The sequence below is a fragment of the Mobula birostris genome, chromosome 14 (genome assembly GCF_030028105.1).
Source record: "Mobula birostris isolate sMobBir1 chromosome 14, sMobBir1.hap1, whole genome shotgun sequence".
NCBI lineage: Eukaryota > Metazoa > Chordata > Chondrichthyes > Myliobatiformes > Myliobatidae > Mobula > Mobula birostris.
This window is the reverse complement of record NC_092383.1, coordinates 57,286,775-57,307,103: the sequence shown is the minus strand read 5'-3', so window position 1 is coordinate 57,307,103 and position 20,329 is coordinate 57,286,775.

The following is a 20,329-nucleotide window of genomic DNA, read 5'->3' as shown; positions in this document are numbered from 1 at the left end:
TTTTCTGCCTTTTGCTTAACTTGACAGTCTCTGCCCGTACTGAGCTGTTTTTTCACTCAATATTCGTCACGGCGCTTTTCTTTGACTCAGACGTGTTGCTGAGTTTCAAGAGTTGGGAAATTATCTCAGGTTCATTTTAAAAATAGCTTGTAGACACTGCAATGTGTCATAACTTTAAAACATTAAACTTATTCAAAGTAAGACACAGGAGACCAAACTGTGAGTCTAACTTTGTGTTGACCTGAAACGAGGTGCACATATATCATGAGATCACACGATTACATATGCAATTCACGTAATTTTACATATCACCAGTAATGAATTAATTAAACAAAGTATTCTCAATCATTCAACATATATACAAGATTACTCAAATATTACTGAAATATGAAACACACAACACCAACCTCTTCCTTTAAAAACAATGACTTGGCCTCCACTGTGACCTGTGGCAATGAATTCCACAGATTCACCAGCCTCTGGCTAAAGAAAGGCCTCCTCATCTCTGTTAGAAATGAATGTCCCTTTATTCAGAGGCTGTGTCCCCTGGTCCTTAACTCCCTCAACAGACAAAGCAGACTCTCCACATCCACTCTTTTGAGGTTTTTCAAGATTCGATACATTTCATTGAGATCTCCCCTCATTCTTCTGAATTCCAGAGAGTAAAGACCCAGAACTAGCAAACTCTCCTCATATGATAAGCTGGTCAATCCTGAAATCATATTCATCAACCTCCTTTGAAACCTCGCCAACGTCAGCACATCCTTTCTTAGATAAGGGCCCAAAACTGTTCTCAATAATCCAAGTGAGGCCTCACCAGTCCCTTATAAAGCCCCAGCATTTTTTCCTTGCTTTTATATTCTAATCCTCTTGAAATGAATGTGAATATTGCATTTATCTTCCTCTCCACCGACTCAAGCTGCAAGGTAACCTTAACGGAATCCTGTACAAGGACTGTCAAGTCCCTTGGCATCTCAGATTTTTGAATTTTCTCGCCATTTAGAAAATAATTTATACATTTATTTCTTCGACCAAAATGGATGACCATACACTTCCTGACATTGTATTTCATCTTCCATTACTTTGCCCATTCTCCTAATCTGTCAAAGTCCTTCTACAGTCTGGCTGCTTCCTCAGCACTATGTGCTGCACCACCTAGCTTTGTGTCAATTCAAACTTGGCCACAAAGCCATCAATTCTGCCATCGAAATCATGACATAAAAGAAATGGTCCAAACGTCGACCCCTTTGGAACACTAGTAGTCACTGGCAGCCAACCAGAAAAGATTCCCTTTATTCCCACTCTGCCCTGTCAATCAGCCAATGCTCTATCCATGCTCGTACCTTTCCTGTAATACCATGGGTTCTTAATTTGTTAATCAGCCTTATGTTTGGCACATTGTCAAAGGGCTTCTGAAAATCCAAGTATACAGCATCCACTGATTCTCACTTGTCTATCCTGCTTGTTATTTCTTCAAAGAATTCCAACAGATTTGTCAGGCAAGATTTTCCCTTAAGGAAACCAGGCTGATTTTGGCTGATTTTATCACACGCCTCCAAGTTCCCTGAAACTACATGCTTAACAATTGACTCCAACGTCTTCCCAACCACTGAAGTCAGACTAACTGTCCTATAATTTCCTTTCTTCTACCTCTCAACCTCCTGAAGACCCACTCCAGAATCTATTGACCCTTGAAAGATTATTAATCTTTCATTCTCTTCAGCCACATCTTTCGGAACCCTGGGGTGTAGAACTGTTGGACCAGGTGACTTATCTAGTCCTTTCAGTTTCCCAAGAACCTACTCCCTATTAATGACAAGTTAACTGACTTCTGCCCCATGACACTCTCGAACATCCAGCATACTGCTCAGAGTGGACCCTGTTGCAAAATGCTTATTCAGTTCATCCAGCATTTCTTTGCCCCACATTACTCCCTCTCTAGCATCATTTTCCAATGGTCTGGTATCTACTCTCACCTCTCTTTAGCACTTTATTTAACTGAAGAAACTTTTGGTATCCGCTTTAATATTATTGTCTAGCTTACCTTTGTATTCAATCTTTTCCTTCTTTGTGACTTCTTTCATTGCCTTATGTTAGTTTTTAAAAGTCTCCCAATCCTCTATCTTCCCACTAATGTTTTGCTCTATTATGTACCCTCTCTTTGACTCTTATGTTATCTTTGACTTCACTTGTCAGCCATGGTTGTGCCATCGTGTCTTTATGTAACGAACAGCTATATTGGCTCATATTTATCTGGGGGAAACCTTGTCCGCTGCCCACCTTGTCTCCCGGTTACGTCGGTTGCTGTACAAATGCCACCTGATTCGGCTTCAAACATCAGTCATCAGCCAGCACACAATGTACGTTTTACCAATTACACTTTATAAATATTACTAAGTCTATGAGATTAATAGAAGTACAATACAAAATGGAATGGAAAAGGCACCAGACTTATCAAATTTCAATTTCTTCTTTCATCTTCAATCAGCCATAATTCATTGAAGCTAACAAAGTTGTACATGCAAATCTAGAACTATGATACAAGTTCATCTCCCTTATTCCATAAACTGTGTGCATTTGAATATAACACCTTCAGTCCTGTATTCATCACCCTTTTTGATTGGTCCCCCTTTTACATTGCAACTCACACCGTTGATGCCAATTTTGCCTTCTCATCAGCCTTTCCTTGCTGGCAATCTCACTACACACTATCTCTGTTTGTAAACCTCTGCCCTGCCTGTCAAGTTTCCACCCTCCGCCAAATTAGTTAAGTTCTCCCAAACGGCTCTGTCACACCTGCCTATAGTAATATACGTTCACCTGGATTCAGATGTAGCATTCTTTTTGTACAGGACGTACCTTTCCCGGAAGAGATCCAAATGATCCAGAAATCTGAAACCCTGCCCCTGCATCAGTTCCTCAGCCACACAGCTTTCTGTGAAATGCTCCTATTCTTACCCTCACTGGCAGCAATCCAGAGATTACTACCCTGGACATCCTGTTTTTCAGCTTTCTACCTAGCTCCCTAAAATCTCTCTTCAGGACCTCCTCCCCTTTCCTACCCATGTCAGTGATAATATGTACCAAGACTTCTGGCTGCTCATAGTCCCTATTTAGAATGCTGTGAACCTGACCTGAGACAGCCCTGAACCTGGCACCTGGAAGGCAAAATACCACCTGTGTTTCTCAGTCACATCGACAGAGTCTCTGCTCTATTTGTATAACTCTGGGATCTGCTGCAATCAGTGCTGCAGTCCTCTTCAGCTCCCTTCTCTTCACCAGCACCAGATTCAATGCCAAAGACCCAGTCACTGTGGCTCCCATCCACCCCCAACAGAATCCAAAATGGTACACTTATTATTGAGGGGAACAGCCTCTGTACTGGCTGCCCAATTTCCATTTCCCTTTCTTCTCCTGACAGTCACCCAGTTTCCTGCCTCCTGCAACCTATGGGTGTTTACCTCCCTGTAGTACCTATCACTTTTTCACTCTCCCGTATGATCTGAAGATCATTGACCTGCAGTTCCAGATCCTTAAGATGTTCTCTGAGGAACAGCAGCTTGGTTCACCTGGTACCGATGTGGTTGGCTGGGAAACTGCAATCCTACATCCCACACAATGAACACAACACAGCCCTGGAGACATTTTCACTGCACTAACTCTGCCCTGACAGACAAGGGATGAAGAAACCTACCAGATACTCACCATGCCCAAGCCTGATGAGCCAAACCCAACGTAACACTGGCCCACTCACACAATGGCCGTTCCGCAATCACCTGCCTTATTTTGAGTCATCCTTGCTATTGAATCCCTTTCATTGATTGGGCACAGTTCAGACTGTGGCATTGGTGTATATCGTGAACTCTCTGCTGGCTGCAGGAATTTGTCCTTAAATATACTCCTTTTGAAATGCTTTCACTCCAATCTGCAACAGGTCAATTTCCTCTTAACAACGGGCTACAAAATTACATCAATGATTTTCAGATCTTACGTTCGACGGTTAAATGTGGAGCAGTTAAGTGCGGCACCTTTAAGGGTCAACTCCAAGGTCGAAAGCGTACACTTGAGATGGAATTCAAACCAGACTGAGCGCAGGGGTATGAGGCCTCCTCTGCCTACCATCTTGTTAGTGAATGTACTGTCCATTGAAAATAAGATTGACGATCTCAGGGTAAAGCTGCTGTATCAGAGGCAGATGGAGCTGTGCAGGTTGACTGTGTAGTTAAGAAGGCATACGGTGCATTGGCCTTCATCAACCATGGGTTTGAGTTCAAGAGCCGAGAGGTAATACGACAGCTATATAGGACCCTGGTCAGACCCCATTTGGAATACTGTGCTCAGTTCTGGTCACCTCACTACAGGAAGGATGTGGCAACTATAGAACGGGTGCAGAGGAGATTTACAAGGATGTTGCCTGGATTGAGGATCATGCCTCATGAGAATAGGTTGAGTGAACTTGGCCTTTTCTCCTTGGAGCGATGAAAGATGAGCGGTGACCTAATAGAGGTGTATAAGATGACGAGAAGCATTGATCATGTGGATAGTCAGAGGCTCTTTCCCAAGGCTTAAATGGCTAACATGAGAGGGCACAGTTTTAAGGTGCTTGGAAGTAGGTACAGAGGAGATGTCAGGGGTGAATTTTTTATGCAGAGTGGTGAGTGTGTGGAATGGGCTGCCAGCGACGGTGGTGGAGGTGGATACGATAGGGTCTTTTAAGAGACTCCTGGATAGGTACATGGAGCTACACACTCGCGAAACGGTCCATACTGACTCATTTCAAGTCATATTCGGTGACTTTAACCAGGCCTGTTTAAAGAAAACCCTGGTCAGTTGTCACCAGCACATAACCTGTTGTATCAAAGGTCCCAACACACTAGACCACTGCTACATATGATAAGGAATGCCCCTCGCCTCTTCCCCAAACTGCGTTTTGGCAAGTTGGACCATTTGTCTGTACTCCTGCTTCCTGCAAACAGACAGACCCGAAAGAGCAAGGCTCCAAAGATCAAGACAACCAACAGGTGGTCACGAGAGGCAGAGGAACCGTTACAGGATTGCCTTGAGTCAGTGGACTGGGCCGTGTTCAAGAACCCATCTGAGGACCTGAATGACTACACCAGGGCCATTACAGACTTTATTTAAACAGCTGTGGATGAGTGTGTCCCCACAGAATCATTCAGGGTTTCCCCCAGTCAGAGGCCCTGCATGAACAATGAAATCCGGAACCTGCTGAGAGCCCAATCAGAGGCATTCAAATCTGGAAATCAAGAGCTGTACGAGGTGCAGATATGATCTCATGAAAACCATCTCTCAGGTGATGAATATTCTGGACTAGACTGGAATCAATGAGGGATGCTGGACAACTGCGGCAGGGTTTGAATGTCAGAAGCTCCTGCAAAGCTAAACCTTACGACAGAGCGGACAGCAGAGATTCATTTCCAGCTGACCTCACTGCCGTCTATCCTCGCTTTGACCACCAGAGCAAGGAGGAGCCATCATTTACCCCATGTTTCCCAATGATTCTTTGTTCTCAGTATCTGAAGGTAATGTGCAGGACTTTTGGTGTGGTCGAAAAGTTGAAGAGCCGAAGAAATTACAGATGGGGAGCAGTGAGAGATGGTTTTACTGAACTCCCGTCGAAGGGAGGATCTAAACTTCTTCGGTGTAGGCATCACCGGAAGAGGCTTCGCAGTAGTGAATTTAAACGCAAACAACAGGAATTCTGCAGATGCTGGAAATTCAAGCAACACACATCAAAGTTGCTGGTGAACGCTGGTCCTGACGAAGGGTCTCAGCCTGAAACGTCAACTGCACCTCTTACTACAGATGCTGCCTGGCCTGCTACGTTCATCAACAACTTTGATGTGTGTTGCTTGAAAGGTGATCAAAGATCACCTCACTCCAGATTCACCTAAATAGGAGGTGGGAAATCCAATCAAAAACAATTTTGCTTTCTCCCAGAGCTGTGGAAACTTATTGTGAATATCCCAGAAATTTTGATTGGTGCATTTGAATTTTGCTTATGTTGTTATTTCACACCGTAGTTTTATATGTGGTGTCAACATCATTCAGATTCTTCCCAAATGGATCCACCACCCAATTTGGTAAGTGTGTCTCTAGCAGGTCTGTGAACCAAAATTCTATCTCAGTTTACAGTGGTTTCAAATGGTCAAGAGATACCGTCAGATCATAATCTTGCAATTCTGTTCTGAGTGGCCAGCGAAGGAAATTGCATAAGCTCATGACATCCAATATTTCTGCAGAAAAGTTTGTTTCCCAAGGAAAGTGGTAATAGCAGCCTCTTTGCATGATACAGGATTGCATTTTTTATCCTTTTAATTGTTTGGTTAATAAACTCAGGTTTTCAATCATATCTGACAGGTGAAATATGTCCAACAGCAGCAACATTTTGTCCTCCAACCTGCCTATCACTTAGAATTGCTGTAGAACCATTCTAAAGGGTAACTAAGTGATGCATACAATTAGCTTTTGATAAGCATAAAAGCACTATGCATTAGTAGCCATTCAAAATCTTCTTCATTCGGCTTATAAAGTTGTGAAAAAACACAATCTCTAAGTACACTTGATTTGATGAAGTTGATAGCAGCAGAGATGTCGGAGAAATATCCTCCCAATATTTTTGCAATTAAATGCTGATGGTGGATGCCACAGTGTGTGCAAGAAATGTCTGTAGAGCAATTTTGTTATATGAACAATGAATCCTCTCTATTTTCCCACCTTTGAAGCAGCACTACCAGATGCACAAGCCATTATATTTTCCAGTGGAATACCGTTTTCCAAGAAATAACTCTTGACTTCTTCAAAAATAGTTGTTTGTAAAACATTGAATGTGGGTCTTCAGTCTCCTGTACCCTCCCTGATGAGAAGAGGGCATGTCCTGAATGATGGGTGTCCATAATGACAGATATCAACCTTTTCAGTCATTGCCTTTTGAAGATGTTGCTGTGGTGAGGGTGCTTGTGCCCCTTATGGAGTTTACAACCTTCTGCTGGTCTTTCTGTCATGTGCATTGGTGCCTTCAAACCAGATGGTGATCCAACCAGTCAAAATATTCTCCATGGTACATCTACAGAAATCCCTGGCGTCTTTGGTGACACACCCTGTTCCACAGGGTGGTAGATGAGGTGGCTGATGTGAAATAACAGGCCATTCAGCCCACGACATCTGTGCTGACCATGATATCAACCTAACTAACAGGCAGGGAATAGACCTGCCCGGGTGTGCTCCCAGACTGCTCACATGTCTGTCTCGTGCCTCTGAAATGTTGTCACCGAGTCTGCTTCCACCACCTCCCCTGGCAGCAGTGTGTTCCTCGAAACTCCCACTTCCTGTGGAACAAAAAAACCTGCTTCACAAATATCCTTTAAACCCAAACGCACCAATCTTTCCAACGTAGCCAGTCATTTCTGCTCTTTGGTGATTTTTATCACCAGGTATTCCCTGTTTATGAAACCTGAATTCTTGTTTTCTGCCTTTTGCTTAACTTGACAGTCTCTGCCCGTACTGAGCTGTTTTTTCACTCAATATTCGTCACGGCGCTTTTCTTTGACTCAGACGTGTTGCTGAGTTTCAAGAGTTGGGAAATTATCTCAGGTTCATTTTAAAAATAGCTTGTAGTCACTGCAATGTGTCATAACTCTGAAACATTAAACCAATTCAAAGTAAGACACAGGAGACCAAAATGTGAGTCTAACTTTGTGTTGACCTGAAACGAGGTGCACATATATCATGAGATCACACGATTACATATGCAATTCACGTAATTTTACATATCACCAGTAATGAATTAATTAAACAAAGTATTCTCAATCATTCAACATATATACAAGATTACTCAAATATTACTGAAATATGAAACACACAACACCAACCTCTTCCTTTAAAAACAATGACTTGGCCTCCACTGTGACCTGTGGCAATGAATTCCACAGATTCACCAGCCTCTGGCTAAAGAAAGGCCTCCTCATCTCTGTTAGAAATGAATGTCCCTTTATTCAGAGGCTGTGTCCCCTGGTCCTAAACTCCCTCAACAGACAAAGCAGACTCTCCACATCCACTCTTTTGAGGTCTTTCAAGATTCGATACATTTCATTGAGATCTCCCCTCATTCTTCTGAATTCCAGAGAGTAAAGATCCAGAGCTAGCAAACTCTCCTCATATGATAAGCTTGTCAATCCTGAAGTCATAGTCATCAACCTCCTTTGAAACCTCGCCAACATCAGCACATCCTTTCTTAGATAAGGGCCCAAAACTGTTCTCAATAATCCAAGTGAGGCCTCACCAGCCCCTTATAAAGCCCCAGCACTTTTCCTTGCTTTTATATTCTAATCCTCTTGAAATGAATGTGAATATTGCATTTATCTTCCTCTTCACCGACTCAACCTGCAAAGTAACCTTAACGGAATCCTGTACAAGGACTGTCAAGTCCCTTGGCATCTCAGATTTTTGAATTTTCTCGCCATTTAGAAAATAATTTATACATTTATTTCTTCGACCAAAACGGATGACCATACACTTCCTGACATTGTATTCCGTCTTCCATTACTTTGCCCATTCTCCTAATCTGTCAAAGTCCTTCTACAGCCTGGCTGCTTCCTCAACACTACGAGCCCCTCCACCTATCTTTGTGTCATCTGCAAATTTGGCCACAAAGCCATCAATTCTGCCATCGAAATCATGACATAAAAGAAATGGTCAAAGGGCTTCTGAAAGTCCAAGTATACAGCATCCACTGATTCTCACTTGTCTATCCTGCTTGTTATTTCTTCAACAAATTCCAACAGATTTTGTCAGGCAAGCATTTCCCTTAAGGAAACCAGGCTGATTTTGGCTGATTTTATCACGTCTCCAAGTTCCCTGAAACTACATCCTTAACAATTGACTCCAACATCTTCCCAACCACTGAAGTCAGATTAACTGTCCTATAATTTCCTTTCTTCTACCTCTCTCCCTTCTTGGAGACCCACTCCAGAATCTATTGACTCTTGAAAGATCATTAATCTTTCAATCTCTTCAGCCTGCTCTATTGGAACCCTGGGGCGTAGAACTGTTGGACCAAGTGATTTATCTAGTCCTTTCAGTTTCCCAAGAACCTTCTCCCTATTAATGACAAGTTGACTCACTTCTGCCCCATGACACCCTCGAACATCCAGCATACTGCTCAGAGTGAAGACTGTTACAAAATGCTTATTCAGTTCATCCAGCATTTCTTTGCCCCACATTACTTCCTCTCCAGCATCATTTTCCAATGGTCTGGTATCTACTCTCACCACTCTTTAGCACTTTACTTAACTGAAGAAACTTTTGGTATCCGCTTTAATATTCTTGTCTAGCTTACCTTTGTATTCAATCTTCTCCTTCTTTATGACTTCTTTAATTGCCTTATGTTGGTTTTTAAAAGATTCCCAATCCTCTACCTTCCCACTAATTTTTTGCTCTATTATGTATCCTCTCTTTGGCTCTTATGTTACCTTTGACTTCACTTGTCAGCCATGGTTGTGCCATCGTGTCTTTATGTAACGCTCAGTTATATTGGCTCATATTTATCTGGGGGAAGCCTCGTCCGCCGCCCACCTTGTCTCCTGGTTACGTCGGTTGCTGTACAAATGCCACCTGATTCGGCTTCAATCATCAGTCATCAGCCAGCACACAATGTACGTTTTACCAATTACACTTTATAAATATTACTAAGTCTATGAGATTAATAGAAGTACAATACAAAAAGGAATGGAAAAGGCACCAGACTTATCAAAGTTCAATTTCTTCATGCACACGTTGGAGCTCGGGACCTCCTTTCTTCCCTCTGTGATCCACTCGGACCCCTTCAACTTGCAGCTCGGGACCACTCAGAGTGATGGACCAGAGCACTCCCCGTACGTCCGTCATCCTCACAGTCTCTCCTCCAACTCCCTGCCAAAACCCAGCCATATGAGACAGCATATCACCCCAAGAAAGAATAACATGGAGACCCATTGGTTCATTTGCTCTGTTATCTATATTATAACCCAAGCAAAGTGCTAGCTAGAGACTTTATCAGCATTTAACATAACAAAGAATCCATTTTAATTAACATACGCAGTAACGTATGAGAAGAAACTCCTTACACTTAGAATACTCTTCCTCCTTGGGATATATATACCCTCCACCTTCCAAATTGCTCCCAGAAATTCCAGCCGTTGCTGCTCTTTGGATATAATGTGTGTCCTTGGATGTTAAGCTCCCAGCTTTCATCTTCAATCAGCCACAATTCATTGAAGCTAACAAAGTTGTACATGCAAATATAGAACTATGATACAAGTTCATCTCCCTTATTCCATAAACTGTGTGCATTCAAGTATAACACCTTTAGTCCCGTATTCATCACCCTTTTTGATTGGTCCCTCTTTTACATTGCAACTCATACCGGTGATGCCAATTTTGCCTTCTCGTCAACCTTTCCTTGCTGGCAATCTCACTACACACTATCTCTGTTTGCAAACCTCTGCCCTGCCTGTCAAGTTCCCACCATCTGCCAACTTAGTTACGTGCTCCCAAACGGCTCTGGCACACCTGCCTGTAGTAATATATGTTCACCTGGACTCAGATGTAGCATTCTTTTTGTACAGGATGTACCTTTCCCAGAAGAGATCCAAATGATCCAGAAATCTGAAACCTTGCCCCTGCATCAGTTCCTCAGTCACACAGCTTTCTGTGAAATGCTCCTATTCTTACCCTCACTGGGAGCAATCCAGAGATTACTAACCCGGACATCCTGTTTTTCATCTTTATACCTAGCTCCCTAAAATCTCTATTCAGGACCTACTCCCCTTTCCTACCCATGTCAGTGATAATATGTACCAGGAATTCTGGCTGCTCACAGTCCCTATTTAGAATGCCGTGAATCTGACCTGAGACAGCCCTGAACCTGGCACTTGGAAGACAAAATACCACCTGTGTTTCTCAGTCACATCGACAGAGTCTCTGCTCTATTTGTATAACTCTGGGATCTGCTGCAATCAGTGCTGCAGTCCTCTTCAGCTACCTTCTCTTCACCAGTACCAGATTCAATGCCAAAGACCCAGTCACTGTGGCTCCCATCCACCCCCAACATAATCCAAAATGATATACTTATTATTGAGGGGAACAACCTCTGTACTGGCCGGCCAATTTCCATTTTCCTTTCTTCTCCAGACAGTCACCCAGTTTCCTGCCTCCTGCAACCTATGGGTGTTTACCTCCCTGTTGTACCTATCACTTCTCACCTTCCTGTATGATCTGAAGGTCATTGACCTGGAGTTCTAGATCCTTAAGATGTTCTCTGAGGAACAGCAGCTAGGTGCACCTGGTACTGACGTGGTTGACTGGGAAGCTGCAATCCTACATCCCACACAATGAACACAACACAGCCCTGGAGCCATTTTCACTGCACTAACTCTGCCCTACAGGCAAGGGATGAAGAAACCTACCAGATACTCACCATGCCCAAGCCTGATGAGCCAAACCCAACCTAACACTGGCCCACTCACACAATGGCCGCTCCGCAATCACCTGCCTTGTTTTGAATCGTCCTTGCTATTGAATCCCTTTCATTGATTGGGCACAGTTCAAACTGTGGCATTGGTGTATATTGTCAGCTCTCTGCCGGCTGCAGGAATTTGTCCTTAAGTATACTCCTTTTGAAATGCTTTCACTCCAATCTGCAGCAGGTCAATTTCCTCTTAACAACGGACTACGAAATTACATCAATGATTTTCAGATCTTACATTCGATGGTTAAATGTGGAGCAGTTAAGTGCGGCACCTTTAAGGGTCAACTCCAAGGTCGAAAGTGTGCCACTTGAGACGGAATTCAAAGCAGACTAAGCGCAGGGGTATGAGGCCTCCTCTGCCTACCATCTTGTTAGTGAATGTACTGTCCATTGAAAATAAGATTGGCGATCTCAGGGTAAAGCTGCTTTATCAGAGGCAGATGGAGCTGTGCAGGTTGACTGTGTAGTTAAGAAGGCATACGGTGCATTGGCCTTCATCAACCATGGGTTTGAGTTCAAGAGCCGAGAGGTAATACGACAGCTATATAGGACCCTGGTCAGACCCCATTTGTAGTACTGTGCTCAGTTCTGGTCACCTCACTACAGGAAGGATGTGGCAACTATTGAACGGGTGCAGAGGAGATTTACAAGGATGTTGCCTGGATTGAGGATCATGCCTCATGAGAATAGGTTGAGTGAACTTGGCCTTTTGTATTGAGCAGTGGTGCCCTGGGGAAGAGGCACTGGCTATCCACACTATCTATTCTTCTTATTATCTTGTACACCTCTATCATGTCTCCTCTTATCCTCCTTCTCTCCAAAGAGTAAAGCCCTAGCTCCCTTAATCTCTATCATAATGCATACTCTATAAACCAGGCAGCATCCTGGTAAATCTCCTCTGTGCCCTTTCCAATGCTTCCACATCCTTCCTATAGTGAGGCGACCAGAACTGAATATGTTGAGCGAACTTGGCCTTTTCTCCTTGGAGCGATGAAAAATGAGCGGTGACCTGATAGAGGTGTATAAGATGATGAGAAGCATTGATCATGTGGATAGTCAGAGGCTCTTTCCCAAGGCTGAAATGGCATGAGAGGCCACAGTTTTAAGGTGCTTGGAAGTAGGTACAGAGGAGATGTCAGGGGTGAATTTTTTATGCAGAGTGGTGAGTGTGTGGAATGGGCTGCCAGCGACGGTGGTGGAGGTGGATACGATAGGGTCTTTTAAGAGACTCCTGGATAGGTACATGGAGCTTAGAAAAATAGATGGTTATGGGTAACCCTAGGTAATTTCTGAAATAAGTACACGTTCAGCACAGCTTTGTGGGCCGAAGGGCCTGTATTGTGCCGTAGTTTTTCTGTGTTTCTAACGGACGATTAAACGAGACATTTCATTTGCAACGGGAGTTATTATCTGTGATCCTAACTCCATTTTACATACCACCGGCGACCAATCACACACTCGCGAAACTGTATGATCAAAGAAGAAACGGCCCATACTGACTCATTTCAAATCATATTCAGTGACTTTAACCAGGCCTGTTTAAAGAAAACCCTAGTCAGTTGTCACCAGCACATAACCTGTTGTATCAAAGATCCCAACACACTATACCACTGCTACACTATGATAAGGAATGCCTCTCGCTTCTTCCCCAAACTGCGTTTTGGCAAGTCGGAGAGATTGTGAACAGGGATGGAGGTGTCCCAAATGGAGCAAGTGAATTGAAGGACAGGGTGGAAGTTAGAGGCAAAGTTGATTAAATTGACAGGTTCAGCATGGGTATTTGACGCTGCACCAATGCAACCATCGATGTCGTGGAGGAAGAGTTGGGGTGCGTTACTGGGGAAGGCTTGGAATATGGACTGCTTTACATAACCACCCAAGATGCAGACATAGCCGGGGGCAATGCGGCTGCCCATGGCTATCCTTCATGTCTGGAGAAATAGGAGGAGCCAAAGGAAACACTGTTGAAGGTCAGGACCAGTTCTCCCAGATGGAGGAGGTTGGTGGTGGAGAGGAACTGATTGGTTCTTCTTAAGCCCCTCTTGATGGGGTTGGAAGTATACTGGGACTGGACATCCATGGTGAAAATGAGGCACTTATGGCCAGGATAAATACTAAGAAGATTGAGAATATAGGGATGTTGGTGGGAAGGGACTGAACCAAGGTGGATAGAACGGCTATTAGGACAGGAGCAGGTGGAGACAGACATTCCCAGACAGTCTGGTTTGTAGATTTTGTGTAGGAAGTAGAAGTGAGCAATGTAGGGTCTGAGAACTATGAGTTTGGTGGCAATGGGTGAGGTCAGTGATTGTACAGCAGTTTTCTGATAGTCTGCAGTGAGGTCGTGAAGTAGGTATAAGGAGGTGTCAGGGAGCTGCCGCCTTGCCTCAGCAAGGTAGAGGTCAGTTCACCACAGCACCTCTTTAGTCTGCGGGTGCAATGGTAAGGATGGGATTGGTGCGGATAGGAGAGCCTGTTGGGTTTCATTAGTCAAGGGACTGAATTCTAAGGACATGATGTTGCAGCTCTACAAAATTCTTGTCAGACAACACTTTAGATTATTGTCTTCAGTTCTAGTCGCTTCATTATTGGAAGCACAGGGAAGGACTAGAGAGGGTGCAGAGCAGATTTTCAAGGATGCTGTCTGGATTAGAGAGCATGTCTAATGATGAAAAATTGAGTGAGCTTGGGCTTTTGTCTTTGAGGAAGGGTGAATGAGATTAGACTTTTCATGCTCTCTGGTACATTGGATGGCATTTTGCCATTTCCATAGCATATGACTGCTTTTTAAAAGGCTAGGTCGTTGGTGTAAACTAAAATCAGCAGTGCTCCCAAAACCAATCCCTGTTGAACCCCATTTTGATATCTTACAGGTGTGAAAATTATTCTCTCACCATAACTGGGTGTTTTCTGTTTTGAGTCAATTCTGCACCCATTTGCACACCTTACTTTTGATTATTAACCTCTGGTCAAAAGCCTTCTGAACGTAAATAATATTAACCTTTCTATTGTCATCATAAATTTTAGTTTCCTCTTTATCGAACTCCAGCATATCACTAAACCATGATTTTCCCTTTCTGAACCCATGCTGCCTTTGGCTAACATTCATGTTCTCATCAGCTGCTTTTCCAGATCCTTCTTGTATACCAGGGCAACATTAGCCCATTTCCTGTGATAGTCAAAGTCATACTTTATTGATCCCAGGGGAAATTGGCTTTCGTTACAGTTGCTGCATAAATGATTAAATAGTAATAAAACTATAAATAATTAAATAGTAATATGTAAATTAGCCAGGAAGTAAGTCCAGGACCAGCCTATTGGCTCAGGGTGTCTGACTCTCCAAGGGAGGAGTTGGAAAGTTTGATGGCCACAGGGTGAAATGACTTCCTACGAGGCTCAGTGTTACATCTCAGTGGAATGAGTCTCTGGTTGAATGTACTCCTGTGCCCAACCAATCCATTATGTAGTGGATGGGAGACATTGTCCAAGATGGCATGCAACTTGGACAGCATCCTCTTTTCAGACACCACCATCAGAGAGTCCAGTTCCATCCCCACAACATCACTGGCCTTACGAATGAATTTCATCAGTCTTCAATGACTTTTGAAAACTACATGTTAGTGTTTTGTATCACAGATCTCTTTAAGTACCCGTGCATATATGTTCTTTGGCCTGCAAGAAAATAAATCTCATGGTTGTATATGGTGACATATATGGACTTTGATAATAAATTTACTTTGAACTTTGCAGAGTTTCTTCATTGTCCCTACTGTATCTGTCCTATTCTCAAGGACAGATGAGTACAAGCTGTCCTTCAGCATGGTGGAAGGTGCTTTTGGGCTTTTGTGTACTCTGTTGGATGGGGGAGGCTACAAGAAAGAATGTGGAGGTGTTGTTGATTATGCTGGCTGCTTTACTGAGGCAGTGAGAAGTGTAGAAAGAGTTCATGGAGGGAGATTGATTTCTGTGATGTGCTCAGTAGTATCCATAATCCTCTGCATTTTCTTGTAGTCACGGGCAAGATCATAATGAGGGAGATTGTGAAGTGATGAGTCCATCTGGTTGTACTGTGGGATGGTTCAATAGACTATTCTTCTTTTGTGCTAATGGTGGCTTGCACCTATCAGGAAGGTGCATTTCCGCCACCTGCTGTAATGGAGTATGAAGGGAGCCATGATGGGGATCAGATCCTCTCTGACAAGTCCCTTTTCATTAAAAAGTTCACCAGGGTCCTGTACGATTTAACCATCCCTGCCTCAGGTCCCAGAATATACTACAAATTAGGAACCCCAGATCTACCCAATAATTGCCTCAGCCGCCTGTATATTACCGACAATCCCATTCTGCCTTCGTTCACTGGTATCCCCATTTTCTTAAGCTGGACAGATAGGTCAATGCTCCTGATCAACTGAATTGCACAGTCAAATTCTAAAGAATAATAAGATTGCAATCAAGTTTCTTGTATAGAAATATCACTTAAGGGAACACCAAAATGTGACACATATGCTTTAAATTCCAGTCCACTGGCTAACAGACGTTTTGCATTCCAATGAAGAACTGGAAGCTGATGTAAGAACTGTAAAGATCAGTCTGTAGCACCCCATATACAATCACCCTCAACCACCAGCCCATTCCCTCTACTGTCATTCCCAAATCTTCTCCCCAAAGTACTTCATGTACCTGTTCTGCAGTAATTCCACTAATCGCAAGTATCTTGATGCTGCATCCACCACGATTCTAAGTTTATCAGATTTTTCTCACACTGGTGCAGTTCAATGAACCACGGCACATAGAAACACAAGAAAAGATATATTTTTAAAAATCAATACCACACTGGATGCCTCACCTCCCAGACTCCCCGCCTACATAACCTCACTCCATGTTCTTGCTCCATCCGAATCTTTGCAAGTGTATGTTTTAACTCGAGGTCCAACAGATGTACAGGAATCAAATCTTCTCACAGCTTCAACATAAGAAATATTATTCGCTATCTTCACCTCTGAATTTCCCAAGCCTTTTGTAAAATAGGGCAAACTAAATAATTTGCACTATGAACATCCCGACAGTTGCAGAATCTCGCCTCAGCACCAACTTCACAATTCCCATATTCACGTTCACGAACCCGATGAAGCTGTTTATCACAATTAGAAATGAAAATAATCATTACTTTAAGTCGACATCATCAGTTACCCTAGTCCTAATGCCCTGCACTGGGTGACCGTTCTGATCCGAACCCGCCCTTCCCCGTCTCATTTTCCTTTCACTCCTTGCCAAAATCCATCCCAGACCATCACTTTTCTCCCATTTGAATTCCCCGCCATCGGCTCCCCTCAGTCACATTCCCGGTGCTGCGAACCGCCAGCCCCGTCACTGTGGCGCCAACACTCTCCGGTTGTCTCCGCTCCCCGTCAGCCGCTCTCCCGGCCCAATCCTCCCCCCACACTCTCTCAACCTCCGTGTCGGTCCGCCACACTCTGTACAATAGTCTGATAACTGCTAGATCGAAGCTGACTGTCCCCACACATGGGCCCCGCGTCTGACCCATGCCAGTCCGCACACTCACCGCGCTGGGGGCTGCGACTGTCGGCCGGCGGGGCCGCCTTCATCTTCGGCACTTAGGCCCACCGGGTGTTCGACAGGAAGGGTCGCTCAGCCGGAGTCTGAGCGGGAGAAGGGAATCGGTGGCGAAGAGGTCAGGAACTGAGGGAATTGTGCCCGTGGGGGAGAGGAAGTGACCGGGGAGCCCCAAGCTGGGGCGGCACGGCCCAGTCGGAAGGTCGGGGAGCGGAGCCCCAAGCTGAGGGAGCGAAGCCGGGAGACTGGAGAACCAAACGTGAGAATCAGGAGGCTGGAAGCCTGGATCCAGGGGAGAGGGAATCAGATCAGGAAGTAGGGTACCTGCATGTGGGTGAGGGGAGACTGATCCTGAGGAGCTCGATGGAGGCAGAGGATCTGGAGCCTGGATGCCACAATTTGCAGACGGGAATATGGAGCCAGGGTCTGAGGAAAGGGGCAGGGAGTCGAGCCTCAAAAAAATGGCAGTTGGCCCAAAGTTGAACAAGATGGACAGAAACTGGGATCCTGGTGATGAGAGAGTGAAAATGTAAAGTGAGGGCAGAGGAACGGTCGGAGATCATCAGGAGCTGAACGACGAAGAAAGGCCGGCGGTAGGACGGGTGTAGGGTACACAGCTACGCCATAACTACGGCGTAGATTCGACGCCAAATTATATATTGACCTTAAGAGATGGTGTCTCATGTAATGACATCAGTGTAAAGCGGTTGCTTTTGGTTGGTTTGTAATTGAAATAAAGGGCTTCTCATTAAAAATACAAAAGGTTGAATCCCAACTCTTATGGAGCAGATGAAGGTAAAAATGATAGTAAAATAGATCTATCTGTGTGTGAGCGAGTTCGAGCTGCGGGATCGGGGAAGGGCCTGGCTGAGTGGGAGAATGATATCGGGCGAGAGGCCTGTCAATGAGCGGAGAAGGGGTGGTCAAGACGCAGAAGGAGACAACCGTGTGGTCAGAAACTGAGCCGACTCTAGCATGGAAAAATAAAGAATGGGGCAATGCAGAGACGCCAGAGGATTTCCGGAGCTAGGAAACCAGTCCCGAAGAGATCTCCTAAAAAAGTACAGAAGGCCGAATCATAGCTCTCATGGAGTAGATGAAGGTAAAAATGATCGTAAAGTCGATCTGTCTGTGTGTGAGAGAGTTTGAGCGATTAAATGTCAAGGAAAAAATGCTGTATCAAATTTAGTTTTAATATAAAATAAATGCAATGGTCCCCTGTGTTGAATGAAGTGGTTCGTGAATGAATGTTCATGGTCTTCTGTTGCTGTCGCCCATCCCATCAAGGTTTGACATGTTTTGCATTCGGAGACGCAAACACGAGAAAATCTGCAGATGCTGGAAATTCAAGCAACACACACAAAATACTGGTGGAACGCAGCAGACCAGGCAGCATCTATAGGAAGAAATACAGTCGAAGTTTCAGGCCAAGACCCTTTGTCAGGAGTAACTGAAAACAGAGATAGTAAGAGAGTTGAAAGCGGGAGGGGGAGGGGAGATCCAAAATGATAGGAGAAGACAGGAGGGTGAGGGATGAAGCTAAGAGCTGGAAAGTTGATTGGGAAAAGGGATACAGAGCTGGAGAAGGGAGAGGATCTTCGGCCTAGGGAGAAAAAAGGGTGGAGGGGAGCCCAGAGGAAGATGGAGAGCAGGCAAGGAGTGATTGTGAGAGTGACAAAGAGAGAAAAAAAGGGGGAAATAATAAATAAATAAGGGATGGGGTAGGAAGGGGAGGACAGGCATTAATGGAAGTTAGAGAGATCAATGTTCATGCCATCAAGTTAGAGGCTACCCAGACGGAATATAAGGTGTTGTTCCTCCAACCTGAGTGTGGCTTCATCTTGACAGTAGAGGAGGCCATGGATAGACATATCAGAATGGGCAATGGACGTGGAATTAAAATGTGTGGCCACTGGGAGATTCTGCTTTCTCTGGCGGACAGAGTGTAGGTGTTCAGTGAAACGGTCTCCCAGTCTGCGTCAGGTCTCACCAATTTATAGAAGCCCACACCTGGAGCATTGGACGCAGTATATCACACCAGCCGACTCACAGGTGAAAAGTCGCCTCACCTGGAGGGAAAGTCTGGTGCCTTGAATGGTGGTGAGGGAGGAAGTGTCGGGGCAGGTGTAGCACTTGTTCTGCTTACAAGGATAAGTACCGGGGGGGTGGGGGAGATTGGTGGGAAGGGATGGGGGGATGAATGGACAAGGGAGTCGCATAGGGAGTGGTCCCTGCGGAAAGCAGAAAGATGGGGGGAGGGAAAGATGTGCTTGGGGGTGGGATCCTGTTTGGAGGTAGCAGAAGTTACGGAGAATTATATGTTGGATCCAGAGGCTGGTGGGGTGGTAGGTAAGGACAAGGGGAGCCCTATCCCTAGAGGGGTGGTGGAAGGATGGGGTGAGAGCAGATGTGAATGAAATGACTGAGATGCATTTGAGAGCAGAGTTGATCGTGGAGGAAGGGAAGCCCCTTTCTTTAAAAAAGGAAAACATCTCCTTCGTCCTGGAATGAAATGCCTCATCCTGAGTGCAGATGCGGCAGAGACGGAGAAATTGCGAGAAGGGGATGGCATTCTGCAAGAGAGAGGGTGGGAAGAGAAATAGTCCAGGTAGCTCTGAGAGTCCGTAGGCTTATCGTAGACATGAGTAGACAAGCTGTTTCCAGAGATAGAGACCGAAAGATCAAGAAAGGGGATGGAGGTGTTAGAAATGGACCAGGTAAATTTGAGGGCAGTGTGAAAGTTGGAGGCAAAGTTAATGAAGTCAACGAGCTCAGCATGCGTGCAGGAAGCAGCGCCAATGCGGTCGTCGATGTAGTGAAGGAAAAGTCGGGGACAGCTACCAGTATAGCTTGGAACATGGACTGTTCCACAAAGCCAACAAAAAGGCAGGCATAGCTGGGACCCATACGGGTGCCCATGGCTACACCTTTAGTTTGGAGGAAGTGGAAAGAGCCAAAGGAGAAATTATTAAGAGTAAGGACTAATTCAGCTCGATGGAGGAGAGTGGTGGTAGAGGGGAACTGGTTAGGTCTGGAATCCAAAAAGAAGCGGAGAGCTTTGAGACCTTCCTGGTGGGGGATGGAGGTATATAGGGACTGGACATCCATGGTGAAAATTAGGCAGTGGGGACCAGGGAACTTAAAATCATCGAAAAAATTCAGAGCGTGAGAAGTGTCACGAACATAGGTGGGAAGGGATTGAACAAGGGGGGATAAAACAGTGTCGAG